Genomic DNA, 18,090 nt, shown 5'->3' on the forward strand with positions numbered 1-18,090 from the left:
TTTTGTGGGGGTAGGAGTGAGAGAGAGCCAGACACCCCCCAGCACACAGCACTAGTGGTGCTTGTATCATATGCATATTCACAAGGGAGTCGATTGATGGTTGTGTGGACAATCTGAACTCTGACATTTCCTAACTGTCAAGTGCTTGACTTTGCAACCTTATTATCTTTTAACATATTTTTGTATACAATTTTAATTTAGACTGCACAGAATAGTTAAATCAATCACAGTCATGTAGGTGCCAATTTTTGTGCAGCTGCATGTGTGACTTTTATTATCCATGAGAATAAGTTATTTCCCACTCAGGTTCTCTTCACTCAACACCTGCCCCCAACTGCACACTAGGAGCAGGTGGGGTGGGGGAGAAGAAGGCAGGAGCCTATTCTTTGGTGTCCTCAGAAACAGATGTGTGATGGCAGGGGTTGGGGAAGGATAACATGGTAGAGTTTGGGCCATCAGAGGCCTGGGGGAAGGGGCAGAAAGCTGGAAAGATCCAGAGGCAGTCTGAGGGAATGGGAGAGCTGGTGGGAAGAAAACTGTCAGTGGAGTGAATGAGGGTAGGTAGTCAGGGACGCATTATGCTGAAGGGGGCAGAGACTATTCAGGACCTGGCCAAGAGGGCTCAAGTCATAAAAAGGACTAGACGAATGCAGAATTGGGCATGGTGACATGAAGGGGGAGGGAGACAGGTTGGTGTAGCTCCCCAACTTGCTACAAGGGGGTGCTAACATAGAAAGTCCTCCTTATTCCAATGAATGTCATGTGATATGCAGGATACTTGGCAGCCCTGATTCTTTATTTCCTCAAATCCCACACATATGGTCTTACCATGCTGCTAATTTTTCAGCAGCCTGCCCTATGCCTTCAGTGAGCAACTTATTTCTGTGCTTCCTTGTCAAAACTTATAATTTGGTACAAAACTCAGATGTATCAACTTCAAACTGACATTTGTCTATTCATCTTATGGTGCATGCATATAACCTGTGATTTGTGGCTTTCCAGGTGTTATCCCAGCAACCATCAATTCCAATCAGAATCCCCTAATATCAGTGTTAAAAATTAAACTTGGTGCCCTTATACTTTTATTTCTTTGCAAATATAAATTATTTTAAAAGGTTAATAATGGTGGGGGGGTTTGTTCAAACTATACAGTGAAGATACTGTAAATCATATAATTGTGATTCCTTTATGTGAAGCTCTTCTAGAGTCAATGAGCCCTATTTTCAAATGCGGGTACTTAAAGTAAGGTGGCCAACTCTGAGATTTGGTACCCCTTGGCTAGTATGCTGTTTAGGTTCTTGTACTGTGCTCCACACCATTATATTGGAGTGCCTTTCAGACTTAAATACAAGCATAATGATTAACACCTGTCAAGCGGAGTTCCTCTCCACTTCTTGGGAAAGAGGTTGCATGTTCTCTTTGAGTAGCGTAGCTGAGCTGCTCAGTTGTTGTTTGGAAGGCAAGTTTGAAGAAGTGTGCTCTGTATTTGGAGTAGGAAAATGGTGAGGTTTGAAGCAGTTTGTAATTCCTGTGGGAGTGAGTCCCACAGTCTTGGGACAGCCCTCCAGGAAGCTTTATCTCTGTCATGAACTGATGAGCTTCACCTTTGCAGTAGACAATTTGGTTGTGTCTGAAGCTATCTTTACACTACCACTTATGTCGCTCAGGGATGTGAACAAGCCACCCCCGAGCAACATAAGTGACACTGACCTAAGCATCAGTGTGAATAGCACTATGTCGGTGCCTCTCACACCCACATAGCTACCGCTGCTCATTGAGGGTGGATTAATTAAACTCTCTCCCATCAGTTTAGAGTGGCTACACTAGACAGCTTACAGCAGCACAGCTGCATCGGTTCAGCTGCGCCCCTGTAAACTCTCCAGTATAGCCATAGCCTGAGGAGCAGAAATGTCAAGGTCTCAGTGTGATTTTAAATGAGCATAAATTGCATTGCTGTAATCCAGTTGGGTGGTGACAAAGACATGTATTACTGAGGGTAGGCCATCACCAGCAAGGATGAGACAGTCTTCTAGCTAGCTACAGGTGGTAGAATTAGCAGATGCTGTTATGTGTGAGCTTAGTGTCACTAAGGAGTCCTGAAGAATATCTTGTCTGGTGGAGTGTTTTGATGATTTGTGGGTACATGGCATAGACTGGTGAAGGTTGCATGGTGGCTGCAAACCCTTCAAAGGATCTTCCTCTGCAAATAACTCCATGTTGTTAAGATTTAACTTTAACCAGCTATTCCTCAGCCATACAGTGACCTCAGTGATGCACTGGGCTGACTGGCTGGCTTTTTGCAGTGTTGTTGTAGGTTATATTTGATAACTGGCTCCTATAGCATTTTTACACAGATGTTGGGAAATGCCTGTGTAAACAACACTTTATATCAGCCAAATGTACCTGTGCTTGATCTCATACCCATAGAAGTCAATGGGAGTCATTCTGTGGACATCAGTTAATATTGGATCAGTCCCCTTATCCTTAGTGGTAGAACCACAGGCAAGATACACATATGACAAACCATGAAGAAATCCAGGGGTAAATTCAGGCTTCACTCACAGAGAGAAAAGATCAGAAATGAACCCTAAATGTGATTAAACAGGTTAATGGAGAAAATACACCAAGTGAACGTAATCTGCAACATGAAAGCTGAATTAAAGTGGAAGACAAAGGTGATAGGACATTGAAAGTATAATTAAAAGATTGCCTTCAGTTATATTTGTCAGTGTCTATTCCTGCATAAAAGTGGCTTACAATTAATGGACGATTAAAATTGATTTAAACCTTGACACTGTGCATTGCTGATTTTCTGTAAACAAAGTAATTAGTTTGGCTTAGTTCTGTATTCTGAACAACCTTTATGAAGCTCTGTTTTCACAAAAATCACTATCCATTTTTTAAATTCAGCAGTTTTATTTGGCCTGGCTTTCTCAAACATTTTACTTTTTTTTACAGAGATTAAAAAAATATACTGTGGAGGAAAATTATCTAAGCTTTGAAAATATGAAATGATGTCTGCAGCAGTGCTCTGGAATGTAGTAATTCACTCTGCCAGCTCTGAAGCACAGATGGGAGAGTTTAGAAAGAGGATTAAACTGCTTTCCATATCCTAAACTTTATCAGGGATAACACAGAAAACTGTGTCATTCATTACTCCCTGGGGAGTTCCTAAGTGTTAACAATTTATCTCGTTTATACATTATAAAAGCTAGAAAGTGTATTTTTTCCATTAGCAATCACAGACTGCAACTGAAATGAAAGTCATAAGTTGCATTGCAAGCATTTTACTTGTACAATTCCAAACAAAGAGCACAAACAGACTTTCCTACCTGACAATATGACTTCCAATAAATCTAGCAGTATGGACCCAAAAGGTGTTGGAAGAAAAGAGTTTAGGAAACATTTTCATTTACACAGTACTGTAACAGTATATTTAATGTATGTTTTAGAATCTTGATTTATCAGTGTTGGTTTTTGTTGCACGAAAAATAAAGAACAATAAGGGATTTGTAGAATATCCTATCATCATTAGTTTGTGTGCATATAGCTTGCTTAACATTACAGGTAATTTCATAGCTGTGATTTTAAGGTGTGATCCAAACCCCGTTTGAATCAAAGGGAAGACTCCTGTTGATTTCAGTGGGCTTTGGGTCAGGTCAATAGAGAGATCTAGGAACCAAAACGATTGGGGGGAAAAGAAATTACAGCCAAAGTCTGCTTGGAATTCCTTGTTCCACCTTCATCTTTGTCCTAACTTATACGTTTTAATATTTTTCTAGATGATTCTATCTAATCTCTGTGTTTAGGTTTTGAAGTTTTTCAACCTAGCTAATTTTGCTTTGAGTCTTAGGTTTGTATGAATCCAAAATGATAATGCAAAACTCAGACGAAGCTGTCCAGTTTAGCCTGATTTATAACGAAACTGGTGATCGGAGGCAGTTCTGACTATGGTATGAATGTTTTGTAAATTTTGCAATGAAACCCAGCAATACCACATGGAATTTAATAAGGAAAAATCCCAAAGTTTCATTGGAATGAAATAGGGTTCTATAGATATTACTCTAAAAATGGGCATGGTTTAATGGAGAAGGTGCTCCTTTTTACAGATTTTTTAAACCAAGCTATAGCATGTAATAGAGAAGTATATCCTTGCTGTTGAATTTGATAAAGTGGCTTAAAATACTATGGAAGCTATTCTCGGTCAAATTCTGTAGGATTTTTACATACAGATGATACATGCTAGCTTTGGGAGAATTTTATATTGTAACCAGACAGCAAATAGACTGTTGGTTTTTGCCTCATTTCAAGTTCCATTGCAAATGATTGGTGCCAGATCTGCTTCTTATGCCTAACTCCTGTCCTGTTCACCTCTGCCATGTCCTGGTTCTAGAGACGGTTGAATCCAGCCCACCCTCAACTGGTAGGACTAATACAAAATTAATGTATAGGATATCTTCTGTAGACTAGGCATATACAATTGGATATTTGCCATAATACATGGAACAGTAATTTTTGGCACTTATATTGTGTTGTTGTTTTTTACCTGAGGATCTCTATAGGCCCTTTACAATTAACTAAGCCTCAAGACACTGCATGTGAGATGATTTTGTACCCATTTTACACATTGTTAAGGTGATTGACAGTGGGGGTGTGGTCCTAATTTTTAAGTGTCCATTAATTTTAGGTGGCTTAATTTGGGGGTTTCCAGTTTGAGGCACCTTCTAATAACTTGAAGTTGAGTATGCAAACTTAGTGAACGCTTTTTAAAAAACTGAGGTCTAAATACTTGTCCAGTGTCACCGACTTAATCAATAAGAGCTAGAATAAACCCAGGTGCTGTAATAGCCAGTCCTCTACACTAAGCTGTACTTGCCTCCTCATACTGCCCTTTCAGTCTTTAAAATTCTCAGAACAGAAACTCCTCTTCTATGTCAGTGCATCACTGGCCTCACATCCTGTATTGTTCTTCCCAGATTTGCCCCTGTATGGTTGTATCCATGTGTTGCTCTTCCCTGTTGTACATGGGGTGAAGGGTAATCAGCCAGCTGCATTGTACCCTCCTCCCTGTGTCTAATTCCAACACTCAAGAAGGGTGCTCTGCTTCTCTTGCACAAGAGTCAGAAGGAGGTAGGCACTAGGCAGCTGGGGATAGGGCAGGAGGGACCCACAGCATCCCCTCCTCTGATTCCCAGAGCATAAACAGAAAAAATATCAGCCAATTAAAAACGATAATGAAAAAAACAAATTATACATATTAAAATAAAATGCAGCACAAAATTATATTCCTTCCCTCTTCTAGTGGAGCATTCAACTTGGTCCAGTGCTTAAGAACACTTGTCAAGGACTTGGAAGAGCTCTGTTCAAGTTCCTACTCAGCTACAAACTCCCTGTGTGACTTTGGCCAAGTCACTTAATCTCTCTGTGCCTCAGTTCCCCATCTCTAAAATGGGGATAATAGCACTTCACAGAGGGGTTGTGAGGCTAAATATATTTTGAGTATGAGGCAGATAAGTACCTGAAATGGATTATTTTTCCTGCTTTTAATAGAATCATCTTTAAACTTCTGGTTATATGCTATTCTGTGGGATGTGGATAACTCTGCTTCTGTAACACTCAACCAATATGTATGAATTTCATTAGTCCATTCTTGGTCTATGTGTGGAAGTTGGGAAGTTATTTTGGGACATTCCTATCTGTACAGACAGTGTTTTCTTTTATGTGTTATTATAGTAACAGGTTTTCAGACCACATCTGGATTCAATAGATCTAGGCAGGTCTTTGGCAGGTCCTTGGTTATCCTGGATAAAAATGTCATTGATTCCATGAACCCTACTTTGAAGAACTACAGTGATATAAGAGAAGAAGGGTATGTCATTCTTTGATGTGAAAATCTTTGATCTATGCTGTCTCAGCTGTCTGCAACTCTTTCAGATCTCTGGATACCAGTCACAGTTCTCCTTCAAGTCACCTTATTTTCCCCCCCTCTCCCTGAGTTTAACAAAGTCATGGCATCTAGGTACAAGCTGCTGCGCAAACTTAGAAATAGCTATGCACAATCCCCTACACCATCCATAACTCACTAGGACTATAACCATTACTTATCAAATGAACCTTTTCTAGCAAAAGCAGAAGGATGCTGTGTTTTCAGGAACAGGTCTTTGACTGCATCTTCCACTTTCCAAGTTTTCCAGAATGCACTCTTGAGGAAATCATAGTAGTTTTGCAAAGTAAGTATAACAATATCTGCTGAAAACTGTGGTAAAAGTTTCAGGAATTGGCATTTCCAAAACAGCATATTAAGTTAAGATGGATTTTAAACAACTAATACTCAGTTACTCTTCTGAGACAATTTGGCAGTCTACTGTGTCTTGAACTAATCTACAGCTAAGAAGCTTGTTCTCCATCTAAATAAATATGTACTGGTTTTCTGCCAAGGTCATTCTAGGACTACAGATGGCATCAACTCTAGTAGCTAGATAAGCCCTTGTTTGGTGAGAACGTTCAGATACTGATTAGCTCGTGTCATTTTTTTACTGGTATCTGATAACCAGAATAAAACTTTTGGCTCTCCCATTTCATTTTAGAATAACACCATATCCTCTCTGTGTTCCCTGTGATGTTTCCTGGAAACAAAATAGTCGTCTTTCCCTTAGTCTAAGCCTCTTCTGCACGGATCACTCCCCCAATAAAGGCCAGGGAGTTCTCAAGAAGAAAGATATTGGTGGTCAAATTCTGCAGAGACATGCAGTGGGGTAAGTTGCTAGGAAGGAGTATGAAAGGTAAAAAAAAATGACTGCAAGAAATGCATACAATAAAGTAAAACTGCACATTCAGTTAGACAAAGAGGAGGGAGGGGGTGCTGGAGCAGAAAAAAGAGCCATGGCTAGCTGAAAAAGGAGGACTTCTCAATCTGCAAACTCCACTATTCACATGCAGATGGAATATAAATGGCTCAAAAATAAAGAAGCTCTCCTCTTTTTTAAAATGTACAAGTGCCCTAAAAGTCATCTACATAGTTGTAGATACAGGGTGAGGTGCTCAGCTAGTATAAACAGGCATAGCTCCATTTAAATATGTGGTACTATGCTGATATACACCGCTGAGGATCTGGCCCATTTGGTAGTCACCACAGATAAGAAAAGAATACTGACCAGCATCCTTTGGAGGACCGATCTCAGACGACAAGCTCCAGCAGTTGTGCAATGCATAAGGATAAGGTAGAGAAGAGTGCTTTAAGGATGGCCCAAGTAGCAGCATAAGGCCATTGCTGTGCCATGAGTGTGCTATGTGCATTGCTCTCAAATAGCATTCTTGTTTTGTACACCCATCAAGGATAGGTGGGCACCATGGAAAAAGCAGGGTTTGAACCATTCCAAGTGCCTAACTTAGATACCTCATTTTGCACCCACATTCCAGAATTTGGCTTTTTAAACATATTGTGTTAGCATAATTTATCGTGCTTTATTGGGGACCATAGCTCCTGCAGGAATGGGAATGTCACTCTCAGGCCTTAGGAGGAAGGCTTTGTGTGATAGAATGGCAACTATATACACTTGAACACACTGACTAGTGTCTCTATGGTGCCACAAGTACTCCTTTTCTTTTTGTGAATACAGACTAACATGGCTGCTATTCTGAAACCTGTCACTGCCCTCTAGTGGCTCGCTAAAAGAAGAAATATATTTTCTATTCCAGAAACATAGTTTCAGAGATTACTAAAACCTGTATCAATTTAGAATCCGTTTGATCAAAATGCCATTGCTTTGCAAGATGTACTCAGTGATTCGTCTTAGAAGATACGGAGAACAACTCATCAGCAACATGAAGATCATCTAAAACTGCTGTGGCCTAAGGATATTGTAACTTGTGCTAAGAGAACAAGGGGACGCGTTTCCCTTTCTCCATCCCTTTTGGGTGTAGTAACATTGGAAACTGTGGGGCTGCATTCTAAGCTGATGTGAATCAGAATTAGGGCCTACCTAACGCCTTTGTGTTGATTTCCCTCAGCTGAGGATTTTTTTCTACATTTACATCTTGGTTTTTTGTGACTGTTTCTTTTGGAAGCATTGCTCTACAAATTAAAGAGTAAAGTAAGGGTGGGGTGATGCCTAGAATAACAGCATATATGAGAAATAAATCAAGTTAATTATTCACAGAAAATCCTCTCACCACTTAAATGAGAAGTTTAAAAAGTTAGTACAGAAGAACTGCATCCTTCATTTTGACTTGCATAAGTAAACACGGTAAGACTCATACAAAATTGATGTGAAAATTAAAACTCTAGTTAGGAATTCACAAATCAAAATATAAGGTTTGATTCTACTCTCACTTAACTGCTGTGACATCATTGGCTTTAATAGATATTCCTGATTCTCACAAGTGTGAGAGCAGAGTTAGGGCCCAAGAGCGTAACAGTGTGCTTCTTGATGGGAAGAGGAGAACTTTGAACCTTTATTCTCACTGATGTCAGCATTTGGGATGGGACTGGGTGGGCTTGACAACAGATGGCAGACAGGTTATTTTTTTAAAAAAATAACCTGTTTCTCCTCAAATTATGCACATCTTTAAAAATGTGCCATATTTCTAATAAATGCTAGAGAAATCATAAACTAGACTTGATGGCCATGGGCTTAATTCAGTAATGGGCTTGATCCAAAACCCTAGACTCCTGTTGATTTTCAATTGGCTTTGGGTCAGGCTCTAAATGAAAAGATGGACTAACAAGCCCTTAACGTATCTTTTTATATATAAAAGTAGATGTAAGCTTTCTTGCAAAGTGAATTGGAAAACCTGTGTGAGCCTTTCAAAACTCAAAATTCTGTTTGTTTTTTTTAAATGCTTTCTTGAGACCTTCATGGCTGCAGGCTGAGAAGGCAGAGTTGATTTTTCAGAGCTGCTTAGTCTGTGTCTGTTTAATAAAACTGTCATCTTAACACTGGGGGAGAGGGGAGCCAAAATGCCATCAAAAGAAAAAGGGAATGGGGGGAGACGTATCCAAACTTTAAGTTTATATGGAAAATGTTTGCAAAGCAGGCTGATTCTCCTGAATTTGCCAATCCATTACACAACAATAATACATGGACTGTGTAATGAAGAATACTAAATAGTAAGTACAGAAATCAATTCTGTTTAGTGAGGATTCAAATCTCCTTGAGTCTTTACATTTTTTTGTAAGGTTTTAAGGAGGTGGGGGGTTGACATCTCTTCTATAAATGCACAAAACTACTGAGCATAGGGCATTTAGTTAACCAGAAAACTTACATTATTGAGATTAGACATCTCATTTTCAAGGTGCTCCTGGAAGATAATGACTTCCATTCCCCATAATTCACTGTAGACATCAGTTTTGTCTGGTAGTGTATAAATGGCCCTGAAGGTGGAAGTTAGCAGTTTTCACTCTGTATTGCAAAACAGAATAAGGTAGCATTAAAAAAGGGGGGGGGGGCAGTTACTGTGGATTTCAATAGTTTTGTGGATGGATAAGTTAGTCAATTAACTTTATTTATGAAATTTACACTTTTCCTGTTGCTGGGCTTTGATTGGATGATAGTCACCTCGATTTTGAGGATGACATCGACAATCATCATTTGTACTAATGGGTGTACTCCATAGACCAACTGGGGAAGAGCAACATTTACTGCACTGGCCACAGAGCCATTTGCCTGGTTGTGTTGCTTGAGCTGCAGTTTGTTTCTACATCTGGTGTTGTGATTCCAGCTGCTCCATGTGATTCTTGTCAAAGTCGTGGCCAGCCACCTTTACGATCTAGGGTCATGCAACTTGATCAATCGCCAGTTGCTCAAAGGTCAAGTCAGAAATGTTTGTTTTGCGCAGATTTTGTTTCACAATCTCTCTGAAGATTTCATCTGCCCTGCCTGCTTACAATTACAATTAAATTCAGAATATAAGACTTGTTTTGATAGTTGAGTCTCAGGCATTCAAATAACATGGCCAGTCCATTTAGTTCCTGTTGCTGGGCTCTGATCTACTTGCCACCCACAGAGAGTGTTGAGTTCCCGCTTGAGGACCTGAAATGCACCCTTATGACTGTCACTGTGATAATCCAGCTAATATGTCAATTTAGTGTTGTGTTATGTGGGGAGAAAGGAGATGATCACAGAGTCATAAAATATAGAGAAGGGACATTAAGATGTCATCAAGTCCAGCCCTCCATACTAAGGCAGGACCAAGTAAACCTAGATCACCCCTTACAGGTGTTTGTCCAACCTGTTCTTAAAAATGTCCAGTGATGAGGATTCCACAACCTCCCTTGTAAGCATATTCTAAAACTTAACTACCTTTATACTCAAAAAGGTTTTCCTAATATCTGACTTAAATATCTCTTGCTACAGATTAAACTCATTGCTTCTTGTCCGTGGACATGGAAATCAATTGAGTACCATCCTCTTTATAATGGCCCCTTAACATATTTGAAGTTGATCGAGTCCCCTATCAGTCTTTTTTTTTTTCCCTCAAGACTAAACATGCCCAGATTTTTACCTTTTCCTCACAGGTCAGATTTTCTAAACCTTTTATCATTTTTGTTGCTCTCTTCTGGACTCTTTCCAATTCATCTGCAGTGCTCCAACTGAGTATGATATGGTGTTTCATAGGGGAGTTAATTGAATTTTGATATGTTTGTGTAACTTCTGGGTTATATTTGATTTCAGAGTAACTGATTGGTCTGTTTGTTTATTGGTGTCTCTTAAAGGGAGCATTTTTGAGCCACCTAATGTGCTCACAAATGGGAGGAAAGAGAGGTCAGGTGCTTCCATTCTCTGCTCTGTGGACTACCCGCATTGCCAGTCTGTGCAAGGGGCAGAGCAAATCCCACTGGGTAGCTACTACCCCGATCATATAGATGTGTAGAGAGTGGATGGAATCCTGGCTTTGGCCCCCAATCCAACAGTCAGTGCTGCAGAGTCAATATGGAGAGGGAAATTACCTGTACCAGAGAAAGGCTGGCATAGTTTATTGGGCCCATGGGATGAGGGAAAATTAGGGACTGAATTGTGACTCTGAGGGCAAGTATACACTTAAAACGCTGCCGTGAAGACACTATTATGCCAACAGGAGAGCTTCTCCTGTCAGCATAGCTACTGCCTCTCATGAAGGTGGATTAACGAGGTCGATGGGAGAAGCCCTTCCGCCAACATAGTGCTCTCCACATCGTGAGCTAGGTCAGTATAACTTTGTCACTCGGGGTGACACTCAGGATGTTCTATGCCCCCGAGCGACATAGTTATACCGATGGATATTTGTAGTGTAGACCTAGCCTGAGTCCCAGCTTGACCTTGACCGCCTCCTGAGGTTGCACAAGCTACATGTTGCCCCTTACTCAGGGCAGATTGCAGGGTCCAAATGTAGCCCTAAAAATGTCAAGGATGCCTAGAGGTTTAGATAAGAAATCTTTTATTGTACAGGAGTAGAAACTAACTACAAACCCAATAAAGTACATTACTTGAGAGAAGCTGTTCTGAGTCATGGTGAGAGCAATGAAAGACTCACATTTCTTCAAAGTCTCTGTTCCCTCTGGGGAAAGACACTTAGACATAGAATAAAGAAAGAGAGAATGGGGAAAAAAGCAAAAAAAAAAATCCATTTTTTTTTCTTTTCTCAATCATTCCCAGCTAGTAACCTCTCTCACTCCACCAGGTCCTCAGAATGAATCTAAATGCACGCTGCCATATTATACACCTTTTGATTTATGGTTGTTATTGTTTTTTTTTGTTTGCAACAATGTTTTCCCCTCTTTTTCTCTTAGAAGTCATGTAGCCCACTTCCCCCATCCTACATGAGTCCAGTCTGCTGCATGTTCACACACCAGCAGGATAGATTCTCGAGCAGCAACAATAGGTGTAAGCGCTCAAAACTTCCTCCTTCTTCCTGAAGCCCAGCTTGCTTAAGTTAAAATGAGCTGTAATATATATAGAGAAACCGTGCAGTGAATTCACGTAATTTAGCTGATGTAAACAGAATGACCACAAAAATAGTTGCAGACCCTAGTCGCAAACACACAACGTTTACATCATAGCTTATTTTCATCTGATAGCTATAGTATGGAAGAAGGAGTGTGAAAAGTTTGAAATGGTGTTAGCTAAAGACCCAAATGTTTCAGTGCTTATCCAGTTTATCCTAAATGCTATGCTCTACCAGACTGGGTTCAAAAGGAAAGATTTCCAAAAGATTTCCCTCTCAGTATTTTGGCCTGTACTCTAATGTGTTGCGGGGTACAGCTCAGAATGCCATGCCTGCCTATGCTTCTCATCGCAGGCAAGTGGTCAAGGGTCATATCATCCTTATTTTTTCCTGTAGTCTGAGCATGGATTTTTGGCCCTTCTGTTTTTGGTCCTAGAACAGGGGTGGTCAAACTACAGGCCGGATCCGGCCTGCCAGCCACTTTAATCCAGCCCTCAAACTCCCGCTGGGGAGCAGGGTCTGGGGCTTGCCCTGCTCTGGCACTCCAGCTGTGGAGCAGGGTCGGCAGCTGCTCCACGCAGCTCCTGGAATCAGCTGCATGGCCCCACTCCAGCTGGGAAGCAGGGTCGGGGGCCGCTCCACATGGCTCCCGGAAGCTGCAGCATGGCCCCCCTCTGGCTCCTGCGTGCTCCAATGGACCCCTCCGGTGCTCCAATGGGAGCTGCAGGGGCAGTGCCTGCTGATGGGGCAGTGTGCAGAGCTGCCTGCCTGCGCCTCCACATAAGAGCCAGAGAAGGAACATGCCGCTGTGACCGGGAGCCACCGGAGGTAAACACCGCCCGGAACCTGCACCCCCTCCCAGGCCCCAACCCCCTGCCCCATCCTGATCTCCCTCCTGCCCTCCGAACCCCTCGATCTCAGCCCACAGCACCCTCCTACACCCCAAGCTCCTCATTCCCAGCCCCACCCCAGAGCCTTCACCCCCAGCTGGAGCCCTCACCCTGCCCCTGCACTCCATTCCCCAGCCCCAGCCCGGAGCCCCCTCCCACACCCTGAACTTCTCATTTCTGGCCCCACCCTGGAGCCTGCACCCCCAACTAGAGCCCTCACCCTCACCCCCTCCTGCACCCCAACCCCAATTTTGTGAGCATTAATGGCCTGCCATACAATTTCTATTTCCAGATGTGGCCCTCAGGCCATAACGTTTGTCCACCCCTGTCCTAGAGAGAACCCAGAAGTATGGAGGTGGATGTAGGAGTGGGAGTTGGAGCAAAAAAAGTTAAATGAACTTTAGCAAAAAAATTGAGTTTGGAAGACAAGATTCAAGAGTTTTCTATTTTATAAAAACTGGTTTGCATATTCTTAATGTAGAATGTGGTTTTGCTGCTTTGACATATTTCTGCTGCTAATCACTCATTTCCCCATACCTACTACGGAAAAGCATAATATTTTCCTCCCGTCACTCTTTCTAATTAAATTTGATCTGCTAGGTTCTTTTTACCTTTTGCAACCCCAAATTATTTGTCAAAATAACTCTGTCCAGTGGTATCTAAGCAGGCCTGCTGATGATTTCACCTATACTACTCATCCTAACACACCACTATTGGCCTATTCTGGCTCATCATAATTATCATAGAAGCTAGTTCACAGCAAAAGGCACTTTGGGCCTGGAGTCCTATAGATCATGAGACCTATAGTCTAGACCTACCATCAGATAATGACTCTTGCAGCTCATCAGATCAATGAATTAGCATATTTCTCAAATTTTGTCTAATAAGGGCATCCTAAAATATTATGAATTCACAAATCTAGAAGAGCAAGTTCAAGGTCTCAGTCCTTCTTTTCAAGGTGCTTAACAGCCTGCACCCAGCATATATCAAAGATCCCCTAAAGCTCTGGGATAAAGACTGTGGCCAACAGCTCTGCTCCTCAAGCACAGTGGGACTTTCTGCCATAAGGGTAAAGCTCATCTGTGCAGGAACAGAACTTCTTTCTTGAGGAGTGTCGCTGTGGATGCTCCACTTTAGGCATCTTGACACCCTGTGCTTGTAATCAGAGATTTGTAGTAGCAGTGCCTTGGTTAGCTGCACATGCGTGGCAGACGTCTCGCACTGCTCCGAGTGGCCACTTAGCGCATGCAGCCAGCTGTCCCCTCAGTTCCTTCTCTACCACCTTACAAATGAGTCAAAGCAACAGCAGCACTTGTATATATTGTAGATTGCTTATATTTCCATCTTTAATTTATCCTTTTTGCTGGTTTTCTTCTGTTTTCCCATCCTTATTTACCCATTTAAAAAAAATTGTTTATCCCCCCCCCCCCGCCACTGGCAGGTCTCTGCCAACGGTGACTGAACTATGACCATTTCTGTAGATCTGGACCTCCTCAGGCATGCCTGGTTCTCCTGGCTTTAAATGTTGCCTGATCTGCAGGCTATCTATTCCTATATCGGATGGTCGTGCTCAGTGCATCAGCTGTCTCAGGGAAACCCATATACCACAGAAGTGTCCACATTGTAAGAAATTATCTGCCAGGACACTGAAAGCCAGGGACTTCCAACTACAATTATTAATGATGGAGAAATCCCTCAGGCCAGCCTCTGACCCAGAGTCCAGGACTTTACCTGGCCAACGGTCTCCATCAGCAGCCTCAGACAAGGGCTCCACACAGACTGTCTAAGGACCCTGCATCTAAAAAGGCGACCAAACATCAGTCGCAGTCATTGCTTCTTCTTAGATGGATCTCTTTGTGGCAATCTCCTGCCGATAAATCTGCCCCAGTATCAACGGCACCGAGAACCTCGGACCGAGGGGCATCTGAAACATCCGGTACAGAGATGTCCCAAGGAGCCAAGGCACCGACACGTCCAGGCTCTCTCTCAGGTGCATGAGCTAAAGCTAAGCTCCCTTGTTTGGCACTGACGGTGCCAAAGAATGCCTCGGCACCAGCTAGTGTAATGGTGCCACCTGCTGCATATACACAGCCTCACAAGACCTCAGCACCGTCGGAGCATACTATGCTGCCATCCACGGCACTGAGCTTCCTGGTACTGCAACTCTTTACCAGACAGGCAGACCTGGCAATCTTCTCCATGCTGGGAACACACCTCTTTGGCACCGACGGTACCCCAGTCACCCCAGGACCGAGCCGAATAGGCACTCCTAGTAGATCTGCACCTCCACTATCTAATGATGAGGATGAAGAGGATGATTCAGGTCTTTATACCCCTCATCATTCCTCCCCGAAACCAGGACCCTCTCACCAACAACCACCTATGCAAGGGCAAAGCTGGCAGGCACAACCATGGATACAATCACCCGTTGTTACGCCACCCAATTGGCCATACTGAGACTCGTTGGCAATCAATAGAGCCCAAAATCTTAGCCCCCCAACCCACTAGCATCAAGGGCCATCCGGCCTCCTTCACCCATGAACCCACCACCATCGGAGGCTAGGGAGGAAGAGGGAGAGGAGCCGGAAGAGGCTCCTGAAGGTGACACACTGCCATTCACCCATATTTCATCCTCATCCCCCGATAAAACAATTATGCCAGCACCTCCCACCACAAAAGATTATTTCAAGTCCTTCCAGGACTTATTCAAAAGAGTTGCAGAATCCCTGTTCATCTCTTTAGCAAAGCTGCCAAAGACCCAGCACAAACTTACTGACATCCTGCAGGCATTCCCATCAGCAAAGATAGTTCTACCCATTAATGCTGCTCTAATGGATCCTGTAAAGATAATATGGCAGATACTGGCCACTTTCCCACCCTCCTGTAAATGCTCGGACAGAAAATATTATGTACCTGCGAAAGGGGCTGAGTTCTTATTTACTCATTTGGCTCCAAATTCACTGGTCGTAGAGGCAGTAAACCAATGGGGAAAACAGCACCAGTCCAAAACCACCCCTTATGACAAAGACTGGGAAAGGCTTGATCTCTTCGGATGCAAAACCTATTCTTCACTGCAATTTCATATAGCAAACTACTCTACTCTGTTGACGAAATACACCTACAAATTGTTTAATAAAATGACATCTTTTATTGAATAAATGATGAAGGAGTCAAAGGAGCAATACAAAGCTAACGTTGCAGAGGGCTCCTTAATTGCCAAAATAGCACTGCAGGCCTCCCTTGATTCCGCTGACACGGCAGCTCGTTCTATCGCCACATCCATGGTCATGTTTCAAGCATCATGGCTCCACCTCTCTGGAATTCTTAGAGAAGTACAAGCCACAGTTGAGGACCTGCCCTTTGAGGGACAAAAACTATTTTGGAAACCACAGATGCATCCCTACATACCTTTTTTAAAGAACTCGAGGACTGCCCTGAAGGCCTTCAGTATTTACGTCCGCCCCCCCGCCCCCAAACAAGAAAAAACAGGGCAGATTTTATACCCAAAGATTCCGTCCCGCCCCATACTCCCAACCCCAGAGACAATATGATCAATGCCACAAGCGAGGTGCAGGCACAACCAGGATCAACCTGCCTCGTCTCAACCTTCAACATCCTATCAATTGTTTTGAAGTATTGGTCAAGGGCTCAAGTCCTCTATCTTCTCCCAGGCCAAATTATCCGATGACCTCCAGTTTCTTTGGAGACCGCCTGCTACCACACTACCCAGTCTGAAACAACATCACTAGAGACAAATGGGTGCTGGAAATCATCCAGAAGGATTACTCTATCCCATTTATTTCTACTCCCCCTACTCACACACCTTTCCCATCCCTCTTCAGGGACTCCTCTCACGAGACCCGTTGCAGCAGGAAATCATCTCCTGCCACTAGGAGCTGTGGAAATAGTACCACTCCAACACAGGGGAAGAGGGTTTTCTTCCCATTATTTTCTCACACAGAAAAAAACAGAGGCTGGAGACCCATTCTGGACCTATGCAAACTCAACACGTTTGTAAGGACACAGCACTTCAAAATGGTTACCCTGGCAACCATAATTCCAGCATTAGAGAAAAGAGTCGGAATAGGGGCAGGGAGGGGGCAGAGTTGGGGCGGGGCAGGGGTGGAGGCAGGGCAGGGCCGGGTGTAGGGGGAGGTCAAGCACCCACTGGCGCCAGTAGATGTCGGCACATATGTGCCCTAGGTCACCCAGCAAGCCATTGACTGGGCCAGGAATTGGGTGCAAGTCTCTTGAGTCGCAATCCAGTGCTCTGTCCGCTAGAGTGTAATGTCTCGTATGCCTGTATATGTGTAAATATGTAGATTAAGTGCCAGTAGATGGCACTCAAGAATATGTAGCATTGTTCCTCACTTTTGTAGTACATGTCTTATTGTGCTCTGCATGGGGCTTCTAGTGTGTAGCTGTTTACATGCACCTGTTAATTTTCTTCAGTTTCTAATGTTTAAGAAAAAACATGCAGGAAAAACCAACCAACCAACCTAGGGTGGTTAATAGGAAGCCTTCCCAACCCTCTTTATGCATCACAAAGAAGCAAAAAGACCTTTTTGGGTCTGTCTTTTTGGTTTGGGCGGGGGGGTTGTGGTAGAAATTCAACTGTAAAATGTGTTGATCCACCAACTTTTGCAGCATAGAAAACTCACAGGGGACAGAATTAAATGGCAAAGAAGTGACCTGGACAGATATAGGTGGTCAGGGCTATGGGCAATGAGAGGGAAGTCTGGCATTTACAAATATAAAGTTTTCCCAATTCCACTCCTCCCCCCCATCAAATTAAAGTAAATTTTATCTTGTCTCTTTGATACTGTCAGATTATTACTTGTTCATATAACCAAGCACTATAGTTGTCATTGGAGAGATGTGGAATGAGGACTAGTAGGTTGGGAGGGAACAAGGTCCACAAGAGAATCTAATCTTAAATGATTCATAATAGGAAACAGTTTGAGAGCCATTGGACTAGTTTCCTTCTTTCTGCTTTATTTTGCTGGAAGTCAGGTCAGTACCAACATGTGCTATTATAACTGAACTTCTCGAGTCAGTGGCACTATGTTAATTTACACCAGTTCGTGATATGGGCCATTGTCTTTCTCTCTTGTAAGATCACTCCTCCTCACCATTCTCTGTCACGGTGGACAGCACCAGTATCCCCTGTGACAAAGTTCCTGCTCTACCTTGGTGTGTCTTACGCTTATTGGCAGATTTGCTCGCCTTGGAGCTTCACGGCAGCCCTCAGCTTGGCTGTTTTTCTGAACTCACAGTC

Source organism: Dermochelys coriacea, chromosome 1 (genome assembly GCF_009764565.3).
Source record: "Dermochelys coriacea isolate rDerCor1 chromosome 1, rDerCor1.pri.v4, whole genome shotgun sequence".
NCBI classification, from domain to species: Eukaryota; Metazoa; Chordata; order Testudines; family Dermochelyidae; genus Dermochelys; species Dermochelys coriacea.